Genomic DNA, 12,496 nt, shown 5'->3' on the forward strand with positions numbered 1-12,496 from the left:
CTTACTTATAGTTTCCTTTGTTGTGCAAAAGCTTTTAAGTTTAATTAGGTCCCATTTGTTTACTTTTGCTTTTATTTCCAATATCGGGGGAGGTGGGTCATAGAGGATCCTGCTGTGATTTATCTCAGTGTTTTGCCTATGTTTTCCTCCAAAAGTTTTAGTTTCTGGTCTTACATTTAGATCTTTAATCTACGTTTAGTTTATTTTTGTGTATGGTGTTAGAAAGTGTTCTAGTTTCATTCTTTTGCAAGTGGTTGACCAATTTTCCCAGCACCAATTGTCAAAGAGATTGTCTTTTCTCCAATGTATATTCCTGCCTCCTTTGTCAAAGATAAGGTGTCCATAGGTGCGTGGATTTATCACTGGGCTTTCTGTTTTGTTCCATTGATCTATGTTTCTGTCTTTGTGCCAGTACCATACTGTCCTGATGATTGTGGCTATGTAGTAGAGCCTGAAGTCAGGCAGGTTGATTCCTCCAGTTCCATTCTTCTTTCCCAAGATTGCTTTGGTTATTCGAGGTTTTTTTGTATTTTCATACAAATTGTGAAATCATTTGTTCTAGTTCTGTGAAAAATACCATTGGTAGCTTGATAGGGATTGCATTGAATCTGTAGATTGCTTTGGGTAGTATACTCATTTTCATTATATTGATTCTTCCAATCCTTGAACATGGAATATTTCTCCATCTATTTGTGTCCTCTTTGATTTCTTTCATCAGTGTTTTATAGTTTTCTATATATAGGTCTTTTGTTTCTTTAGGTAGATATATTCCTAAGTATTTTATTTTTTTCATTGCAATGGTGAATGGTATTGTTTCCTTAATTTCTCTTTCTGTTTTCTCATCGTTAGTGTATAGGAATGCAAGGGATTTCTTTGTGTTAATTTTATATCCTGCTACTTTACTATATTCATTGATTAGCTCTTGTAATTTTCTGGTAGAGTTTTTAGGGTTTTCTATGTAGAGGATTATGTCATCTGCCCGACCTGCATACACATTTCACAAGAGGCAGGTAAGGTGGTCTGCTATCCCCATCTCTTAAGAATTTTCCAGAGTTTGTCATGATCCACACAGACAAAGGCTTTGGCATAGTCAATAAAGCAGAAGTACATGTTCTTCTGGAACTTTCTTGCTTTTTTGATGATCCAAAAGATGTTGGCAATTTGATCTCTGGTTCCTCTGCCTTTTCTAAATCCAGCTTGAACATCTGGAAGTTCACAGGTCATGTGCTGTTGAAGCCTGGCTTGGAGAATTTTGACCATTAGTTTACTACCATGTGAGATGAGTGCAACTGTGCTGTAGTTTGAGCATTTTTTGGCATTGCCTTTCTTTGAGATTGGAATGAAAGCTGACATTTTCCAGTCATGTGGACACTGCTGAGTTTTCCAAATTTTCTGTCATATTGTGTGCAGCACTTTCACAGCATCATCTTTTAGGATTTGAAATAGCTCACCTGGAATTTCATCATCTCCACTAGCTTTGTTTGTAGTCATGCTTCCGAGGGCCCATTGACTGCACATTCCAGGATGTCTGGCTCTAGCTTGGTGATCACACCATAGTGATGGTCGTGAAGATCTTTTTTCTATAGTTCTGTGTATTCTTGCTGCCTCTTCTTAATATCTTCTGCTTCTGTTAGGTCCACACCATATCTGTCCTATATTGTGCCCATCTTTGCATGAAATGTTCCCTTGGTACATAGAGGTCTCTAGACTTTCCCATTCTATTGTTTTCCTCTATTTCTTTGCACTGATCAGTGAGGAAGGCTCTGTTATCTCTCCTTGCTCTTCTTTGAACTCTGCATTCAAACGGGTATAGCTTTCCTTTTCTCCTTTGCCTTTCACTTCTCTTCTATTCACAACTATTTGTAAGGTCTCCTGAGACAACTGTTTTGCCTTTTTTCCTTTCTTTTCATGGAGATGGTCTTGATCCCTGTCTCCTGTACAATGTCACGAACATTTGTCCACAGTTTTTCAGGCACTCTGTCTATCAGATCTAATCCCTTGAATCTATGTCACTTCTGCTGTATAATCATAAGGGTTTTGATTTAGGTCATACCTGAATGGTCTAGTAGTTTTCCCTACTTTTTAAAATTTAAGTCTGAATTTGGCAATAAGGAGTTCATGGTTTGTTCCACAGTCAGCTCCCAGTCTTGTTTTTTCTGACTGTATAGAACTTCTCTATCTTTGGCTGCAAATAATATAATCAATCTGATTTTGGTATTGACCACCCGGTGATGTCCATGTGTAGAGTCTTCTCTTGTGTTGTTGGAACTGAGTTTTAAATTTCAACAAATAAAAATAGTTGCCTGTATGTATACATACATATTTCCAAAATATTTTTTTAATGTTAGACAATTTTATATTGCCCCATATTGCTTATTCATATTCTAGAATCCCTGTCTTACTTTGTTTCAGTTCATTTCAGTTGCTCAGTCATGTCTGAATCTTTGTGAACCCATGGACTGAGGTATGCCAGGCCTCCCTGTCCATCATCAACTTCTGAATATTGCTCAAACTCATGTCCATCAATTCAGTGATGCCATCCAACCATCTCATCCTCTGTCATCCCTTCTCCCCCTGCCTTCAAACTTTCCCAGTATCAGGATCTTTTCGAAAGAGTCAGGTCTTCACATCAGGTGGTTGAAGTATTGGAGCTTCAGCTTCAGCATCAGTCCTTCCAATGAATATTAAAGACTGATTTCCTTTAGGATTGATAGGTTTGATCTCCTTGCAGCCAAAGGAACTCTCAAGAATATTTTCCAACACAACAGTTCATTCAAAAGCATCAATTCACTGGTGCTCACCTTTCTTTATAGTTCAACTCTCACTTGCATAACTGACTACTGGAAAAACCATAGCTTTGACAGGATGGACCATCTTGCCTGTCTTATTACCAAATTCAGACTTAACTGAAGAAAGTAGGGAAAACTACTAGACCATTCAGGTATGACCTAAAATAAATCCCTTATGATTACACAATGGAAGTGACAAATAGATTCAAGGGGTTAGTTCTAATGGAGTGCCGAAGAACTATGGGCAGAGGTTCATGACATTGTACAGGAGTCTGGGATCAAGATTATCCCCAAGAAAAAGAAATGCAAAAAGGCAAAATGGTTGTCTGGGGAGGCCTTTTAAATAGTTGAGAATAGAAGAGAAGCTAAAGGCAAAGGAGAAATGGAAAGCTATACCCATTTGAATGTAGAGTTCCAATGAATAGCAAGGAAAGACAAGACAACCTTCCTCAGTGATCAATGTGAAGGAAACAGGAAAACAGTAGAATGGGAAAGACTAGAGGTTGTTTCAGGAAAATCAGTGGTGCCAAGGAAACATTTCATGCAAAAATAGGCACAATAAAGGGCAGAAATGGCATGGACCTAACAGAAGCAGAAGACTTTAAGAAGAGGTTGCATGAATACACAGAAGAGCTCTACAAGAAAGATGTTCATGACCCAGATAACCATGCTGGTGTGATCACTTACATAGAACCAGACATCCTTTAATGTGAAGACAAGTGGGCCTTAGAAAGCATCACTACAAACAAAGCTAGTGTAGATGATGGAAATCCAGCTGAGCTATTTCAATTCCTAAAAGATGGTGCTGCACACAATATGCAAATAAATCTGGAAAACTCAGCAGTGGCCACAAGGCTGGAAAAGGTCAGTCTTCATTCCAATCCCAAAGAAAGGCAATGCTAAAGAATGTACAAACTACTGCACAGTTGCACTCATCTCACATGTCAGCAAAGTAATGCTCAAAATTCTCCAAGCCAGGCTTCAACAGTATGTGAGCTGTGAGCTTCCAGATGTTCAAGCTGGATTTAGAAAAGGCAGAGGAACCAGAGATCAAATTGCCAACATCTGTTGGATCATCAGAAAAGCAAGGGAGTTCCAGAAAAAAAAAATCTACTTCTGCTTGATTGATTACACCAAAGCCTTTAACTGTGTGGATCAGAAAAAGAGAAGTGAATACCAGACCACCTGACCTGCCTCCTGAGAAATCTGTATGCTGGTCAAGAAGCAACAGTTTGAACTGGACATGGAACAACACTCTGGTTCAAAATCGGGAAAAGAATATGACAAGGCTGCATAGTTGCACCCTGCTGATTTATATGCAGAATGCATCATGTGAAATGCCTGGCTGGGTGAAGCACAAGCTGGAATCAAGATTGCCAAGAGAAATAAAATAACCTCAGATACACAGATGACAACACCTTTATGGCAGAAAGCAAAGAAGAACTGAAGAGCCTCTTGATGAAAGCGAAAGAGAAGAGTGAAAAAGTTAGTTTAAAAGTCAACATTCAGAAAGCTAAGATCATGACATCTGGTCCCATCACTTCATGGCAAATAGATGGGGAAACATTGGAAACAGTGACAGACTATTTTTTGGGGGAGGTGGGCTCCAAAATCACTGCAGATGGTGACTGAAGCCATGAAATTAAAAGACTCTTGCTCCTTAGAAGAAAAGCTATGATCAACCTAGACAGCATATTAAAAAGCAGAGACATTACTTTGCCAACAAAGGTCCATCTAGTCAAGGCTACGGTTTTTCCAATAGTCATGTACGGATGTGAGAGTTGGACTATAAAGAAAGCTGAGCACTGAATAATTGATGCTTTTGAACTGTGGCATTAGAGAAGACTCTTGAGAGTCCTTTGGCCTGCAAGGAGATCCAACCAGTCCTGAATATTCATTGGAAGGACTAATGCTAAAAGTGAAACTCCAATATTTTGGCCACCTGATGCAAAGAGCTGACTCATTCGAAAATATCCTGATGTTGGGAAAGAATGAAGGCAGGAGGAGTTGGGGATGACAGAGGACAAGGTGGTTGGATGGCATCACCGACTCAGTGGACAAGAGTTTGAACAAGCTCCGGGATTTGGTGATGGACAGGGAAGCCTGGAGTGCTGCAGTCCATTGGTTGGCAAAGAGTCGGACACAACTAAGCAACTGAAGTGAACTAAACCTTTGTCAGAAAATAACGTCTCTGCTTTTTAATATGCCGTCTAGGTTGTTTATAACTTTTCTTCCAAGGAACAAGTGTCTTTTAATTTCATGGCTGCAGTCACCATCTGCAATGATTTTGGAGCCCAATAAAATAAACTCTCCCAATGTTTCCATTGTTTCCCTATCTATTTTCCATGAAGTTACGGGACGGGATTGGATGCCAAGATCTTCTTTTCTTGAATGTTGTAGTTTGAGCCAACATTTTCACTCTCCACTTTCACCAGAGGCTCTTCAGTTCCTCTTCAATTTTGCTGTAAAAGTGTCACTTGCATATCAGAGGTTATGGATATTTCTCCCGGCAATCTTGATTCCAGTTTGTGCTTCATCCAGCCCAGCATTTCGCATGAAGTACTCTGAATATAAATTAAATAATAAGGTAGACAAAATACAGCTTTCATGTATTCCTTTTTCGATTTGGAACCAGTCTGCTTTTCCATGTCCCGTTCTAACTGCTTCTTCTTTACCTGCATACAGACTTCTCAGGCGACAGGTAAGGTGATCTGGTATTCCCATCTCTTGAAGAATTTTCTACAGTGTTTTTGTGATTCACATAGTCAAAGGCTTTTGCGCAGACAATCAAGCAGAAGTAGATGTTTTTCTGGAACTCTCTTGCTTTTTCTATGATCCAACGGTTGTTGGCAATTTGTTCTCTTATTCCTCTGCCTTTTCTAGATCCAGGTTGAACGTCTGGAAGTTCTCAGTTCACTTTCTGTTGAAGCCTAGTTTGAAGGATTTTGAGCATTACTTTACTACCGTGTGAGACGAGTGCAATTTTGCGGTAATTTGAACATTCTTTACCATTGCCTTTCTTTGGGATTGGAATAAAAACTGACATTTTCCAGTCATGTGGCCACTGCTGAGTTTTCCAAATTTGCTGGCATATTGAGTGCAGCTATTTAATGTCTTCATCTTTTAGGATTTGAAATAGCTCCACTGGATTTCCATCACCTCCACCAGCTTTATTCGTCATGATGCTTCCTAAGGACCACTTGACTTCACATTCAAGGATGTTGGCTCCAGGTGTTGATCACACCATTGTGGTTTTCTGGGCCTTTAAGATCTTTTTTGCATAGTTCTTTTGTGTATTCTTGCCACCTCTCAATATCTTCTGCTTCTGTTAGGTCCATACCATTTCTGTCCTTTATTGTGCCCATATTTTCATGAAATGATCCCTTGGTATCTCTTGTTTTCTTTAAGAAATCTCTAGTATTTCCAATTCAGTTGCTTTCCTCTATTTCTTTGCATTGATCACTGAGGAAGCTTTTCTTATCTCTCTGTTCTATTCTTTGGAACTCTGCATTCAGATTGGTATATCTTTCCTTTTCTCCTTTGTCTTTCACTTATCTTTTCTCAGCTATTTGTAAGGCCTCCTCTGACAACTATTTTGCCTTTTTCCACTTCTTTGTCTTGGGGATAATCCTGATCTCTGCCTCCTGTACAGTGTCACAAACCTCTGTCCATAGTTCTTCAGGCAGTCTGTCTTCAGATCTAATCCCTTGAATCTGTTTGTCACTTCCACTGTATAATCATAATCGATTTTATTTAGGTCATATCTAAATTATTTAGTGGTTTTCCATACTTTCTTCAATTTAAGTTTCAATTTGGCAATAAAGTTCATGTTCTGAGCCAGCCAGCTTCTGCTCTTGTTTTGTCTGAGTGTATAGAACTTCTATGTTGTTTTACACATAATGAATAATTCGTAATCTCTTTATAGTAATTCCAGTATATGTAAATCAATATGTAAAGTTATATGCAAATCACTTGCAATAAAAAAAAACTGCTGGATTTCACTCATGTCAATATATTTCCTTCGGTGCTTAATAACCTTTAATATTGAGTTCATATTTCTTTGATCTTTCTCTGCAGTAACATAAAGGCCTATATAAGGCATGCTTTGATTTGTGGATTCCTGTGACTGAATTCAGGAGACACTAATGGCCTGGAGGCATTTTAAGCTACTTGCAATGTCTGTTATAAAATGTAATGATCTCAAGTTCATCTCCTTCATTTGAGATTTTTCTCATGTCTTAATCTATAGACTTCAGTGCAAATTTTGGAAGTTGATTTTATTTTTTGTTTTAATGGCTACTCAAAATTTCCTGTTCTTGTTCTATTTAAAGTTTATTTCTTTGTTGTTGGTTGGGGGAGGGGGTGCTGGTGTTTGAAGTTTTATCTAATAGATGAGAAATGCATTAAAATGTGTATCTTATAAAATTTCTGCAGTTTCATAACAGAAGATCTTTTGAAGCTATCAATTCTGTCTTAGTACTTAATAATACACTCTTCATTATTTCTCCAGAAGGCCTCACACGTGAGGAAATAACAATGATTTTTGTGGAAAAAGGCTCTAGGTTATACTATTAATACTGAAAATTTTCACAACTATGAAATGAAACAATTTAAGATTTTGTAAAGAAGGTTTTTCAATTCTTGGATAATTAGCATTGTGAGTAAATATGAATTTTTGGTAAATAAGATTTGTCTTCCAGAAATATGTAAATAAACACCTTTGATGAATTATAATAATAAAATATGTATAAAGTGATATTTGTTAAAGCTTATTTTAAAGACATAAAGTGCTATATAAAATGCACATGTGTGTGCATGCGTGCTCAGTCAGGTCTGACTCTTTGTGACCCCATGGACTATGGCCATCAGGTTCCTCTCTCCATGGGATTTTCCTGGCAAGAATACTAGAGTGTGTTGCCATTTACTCCTCTAGGAGATCTTCCGACTCAGGGATCGTATATACTCATGGATAAATTGAAAAGTGAGAACAATCTTTAGGAATGTGAGCAGCTTGGACATGATTTCCATAGACTCCTTAACGTAGAACTAGTGCTCACTATGTACATAGGAATTTTCTCTTTACAAACATAACTTGTATCCTGGGGTGGAACTGAGGTGTGGGACAGAAAACTTTATCTGAGAGACAGCAATATATTTGTCTCAAAGACACACTGGAAGAATGTGATGTAACTTGAAATTAAGAGCTATTACTTTGCTCCAATGTTATTTATAGAAAGTGAGGCTGGACAAGGTACAGTTCAGCTCAGTTGCTCAGTCGTGTTCGACTCTTTGCAACCCTATGGACTGCAGCACGCCAGGCTTCCTGCTCCATTGTCAACTACCAGAGCTTCTGAAACTCATGTCCATTGAGTCGGTGATGCCATCCAACTATCTCTGTCATCCTTGTCTCCTTCTGTCTTCAATATTTCCCAACATCAGGGTCTTTTCTAAGGAGTCAGTTCTTCGCATCAGGTGGCCGAAGTATTGGAGCTTCAGCTTCAGCATCAGTCCTTCCAATGCATAGTCAAGACTGATTTCCTTTAGGATTGACTGATTTGATCTCGTTGCAGTCCAAGGAACTCTCAAGAGTTTTCTCCAACACCACAGTTCAAAAGCATTAATTCTTCGGTGCTCAGTCTTCATGATGGTCCAACTCTCACATCCATACATGACTACTGGAAAAGCCATAGCTTTGACTAGATGGAGCTTTGTCTGCAAAGTAATGTCTCTGCTTTTTAATATACTGTCTATGTGTCTCATAGCTTTTCTTCCAAGGAGCGTGTGTCTTTTAATTTCATGGCTGTACTCACCGTCTGTAGTGATTTTAGAGCAAGCGAAAATAAAGTATCTCACTGTTTCCATTGTTTCCTTATTTATTTGCCATGAAGTGATGGGACCAGATTCCATGATATTAGTTTTTTGAATGCTGAGTTTTAAGCCAGCTTCTTCACTCTCCAATTTTATTTTCATCAAGAGCCTCTTCAGTTACTCTTGGCTTTCTTCCATAAGGGTGGTGTCATCTTCATATCTGAGGTTATTGATATTTCTCCCGGCAATCTTGATTTCAGCTTGTGCTTCATCCAGCCCGGCATTTTGCATGATGTACTCTGCATATAAGTTAAATAAGCACAGTGACAACATACAACCTTGTCATACTTCTTAAATAATTTGAAAGTAGTCCATTGTTCAATGTCCAGTACTGTTATTCTTGACATGCATACAGATTTCTCAGGAGGCTGGTAATGTGGTTTGTTATTCCCATCTCTTTAAGAATGTTTCACTGTTTGTTGTTACCCACACAGTTAAAGTCTTTGGCATAGTCAACAAAGCAAAAGTAGATGTTTTTCTGGTACTCTGTTGCTTTTTCTATGATCCAACAGATGTTGGCAATTTGATCTCTCATTCCTCTGCCTTTTCTAAATCCAGCTTGAACATCTGAAAGCTCTTAGTTCATGTACTGTTGAAGGATAACTTGGAGAATTTTTAGCATTACTTTGTTGGCCTGTGAGATAAACATCTGGAAGTTCTCAGTTCATGTTCTGTTGAAGCCTAGATGTTTTTTCTGGAACTCTCTTGCTTTTTCAATGATCCAGCGCATATTCGCAATTTGATTTCTGGTTCCTCTGTCTTTTCTAAATCCTGCTTGAACATCTGGAAGTTTTCGGTTCACTTACTATTGAAGCCTCGCTTAGAAAATTTTGAGCATTGCTTTGTGAGCACGTGAAATGAATGCAATTGTGTGGTATCCTATTTGTCAATTATACCTCAATGAAGCTGGGTGGAAAAGAAATGCTGTAGATAATTGGGAATATGATACACAAACTTATAAATTTGTATGTGTGGTAAGCTATATTTCCCAAAGTACTTGCACAGACAAGATGTGTTAAAAGATGACAAAGAAGAAGAAAATCTTTATGAGCTAAATTGTTAACAGAAAAGATTTAGAGGATGGGACATTAGATTGAGCCTTGTAAAATGAGTATATATCTAAGAGAAGTCTAAATGATTGATGAAAGATGAAAATAAGACTATGAACAAAAGTACAAATGTAATGTGTCTGTTAACTATTGACACAATATTAGTGTGTAGCAAAGTACTTTTTGGTGGCTCAGTAGTAAATAATCCACCTGCCAAACAGGAAATGCAAATTTGATCCCCAATCGGGAGGATCCCCTGGAGAAAGAAATGGCAACTCATTCCAGTATTCTTGCCTTGGAAATCCCATGAACAGAGGAGACTGGTAGGCAACAGTCCACGGAGTTTTGAAAGTGTCGGGCATGACTTAGCAACTAAACAACAACAAAGCACTTCAAAACCCAATGGCCTGAAACAGCAATCATTTCTTCTCACTCAGGCATTTGTGGATCAAACATAAATTGATTGTTTTCACCTGAGCTTGGCTAGCCTTGGCCATAAGTTGCGTCTTCCTTTCACAAGCAGGAGAACCAAAATATCAGGGTGACAGCAAAAATATAAGCTCAACTTTGTGAGCACATTTAAAGCCTTTGCACATGTGATATCTGCTTGTGTCACATCTTCTAACTCTCTTGGACAAAGTAGGTTATAGGGCCAAGTCCAGAGTCAATTGGCAAGCAAGCGCACACTAAATGTAATATGAGGAACTGCAAAATTACATGTTAAAGAAGTATGGATTCAAGATAGATAAAGATTAATGACAATTATTCAACCTACCGCAGATAAGAATTCACTAGCCATTTTGTGGTCTGTGTTTTTCAGGCCACTTTGAATGATGCAGAAGATTCTTATAGGGAAAGAAACATTTTTAATTATAAATCACGGCCACACAGTGGAAATCAATAGATGGCAAGCTGAAGAATTTGTATCTTATAAGTAATGGAGAACCAGTAAATATTAATGAGCATTGTAAGGGCTTTATGAAAGTGATATTTTACAAAGATTGTCCTGGAAGACATTGACATATCCTGAAGATTGTCATGGAAACATTATCATAATAGAGAAAGATTATGGTATTGAAAACCAAATAGGGATCAGAAACCACAATCATAAGAAAGCTGGAGTGGATATATTGATATCTGAGAAAGTAGATTACTGGACAATATATATTAAATTAGAGAAAAAGGAATATATCACAATAACAAAAGAGTCAATTCATTGCAATGGATTCTTTACCATCTGAGCCACCAGGGAAGCCCCAATTCATTAGTAAGGCATCCTTAATATATATTTAACATTAATATTCAACAAATAACAGAGTTTTAAACATGACATGAAATACAATTGAAGTAAATGGAGAAATAGATATAATCCGTAATTATATTTGAAGATTCCCACATTCCTCTTTCAGGGACTGATAGAACAAGTAAACTGAAAATCATAAGGATATAGAATACTTGAACAACACTGTCAGCCATTTTAAACTAAATTCCATTGGTAGAATAATAAACCAAATAGAAGATATACATTCTTTTTTTTTTTTTTTTGCAAAGTTATAATCTTTAATATTTTTCATATTAAGGCTTTCAATCTGTCTTATGGTACATAAGCCAGGTTCTCATCATTTAAAATCTTTATTGGATCCATGCAAAACTGAAACAAAATATCTTTTTTGTCAATGCAGGCTTCTTAAAGAGATACTTCTATTTTTTTTTTTTTTTATAAATTTATTTATTTTAGTTGGGGGCTAATTACTTTACAATATTGTAATAGTTTTTGCCATACATTGACATGAATCAGCCATGGGTTTACATGTGTTCCCCTTCCTGGACCCCCCACCCACCTCCCTCCCCATCCCACCCTTCTGGATCATCCCATTGCCCCGGCCCTGAGCCCTTGTCACATGCTCAAGAGCACATGGATGATTCACTAAGGTAGACCATACCATTTGCTATAAGCAAGTCTCATTTTAAGGGATTGAAAACATGCAGACTATGTCCCCTGACCAAAATGCAATCAAATTATAAATCACAGCAAAAAATAATCTCAAAGTATGAATATTTTTAAATTAAGAAACATACTTTCAATTTTCAAATAACTCATTTATCAAAGGTGAAATTACAGGAGGAGTTAGAGAATGTTTTCAGTTAAATGGTACTGAAAACTATGTATCACAATGTGCAGTATACATCTGGAGGAATAGTTAGAGAAAATGAATACATAGCTCTACATGCCAACATTAAGGATGTTATTTAAAAGATGAATGATCTGGAGCAGTCCCAAGATGGCAGAGGAATAGGACTGGGAGACCACTTTCACCCCAACAAATTGATCAAAAGTTCATTTGAATATTGAGCAACTTCCACAAAACAACTTCTGAACACTGGTGGAGACCATCAGGCACCCCAAAAGGCAGCCCAATCTCTTTGAATGTAGGTAGGACAATTACAGAGAAGGAAATGGCAACCCACTCCAGTGTTCTTGCCTGGGGAATCCCAGGGATGGTGGAGCCTGGTGGGCTGCCATCTATGGGGTCGCACAGAGTCGGACACGACTGAAGTGACTTAGCAGCTTAGCAGCAGGACAAATATAAAAAACAAAAACAGAAGCAAAAGATTTATGGACAGAGACCCATCCTGGGGAAGGAGTCATGAAGGAGAAGCTTCTGCACAATAGGAAACCCTCTCACAGTCGTGTCTGTGGGGAGCTTTGGAATCTCAGAGGGCAACATAACCAGAGGCAAAAAATAATTCCACAGAATCTGCACCTAACTGCAATTACCAGCAGAGAAC

The sequence above is a fragment of the Giraffa tippelskirchi genome, chromosome X, assembly GCF_054371585.1.
Source record: "Giraffa tippelskirchi isolate mGirTip1 chromosome X, T2T-mGirTip1v1.2.pri, whole genome shotgun sequence".
In the NCBI taxonomy this organism is placed as follows: domain Eukaryota; kingdom Metazoa; phylum Chordata; class Mammalia; order Artiodactyla; family Giraffidae; genus Giraffa; species Giraffa tippelskirchi.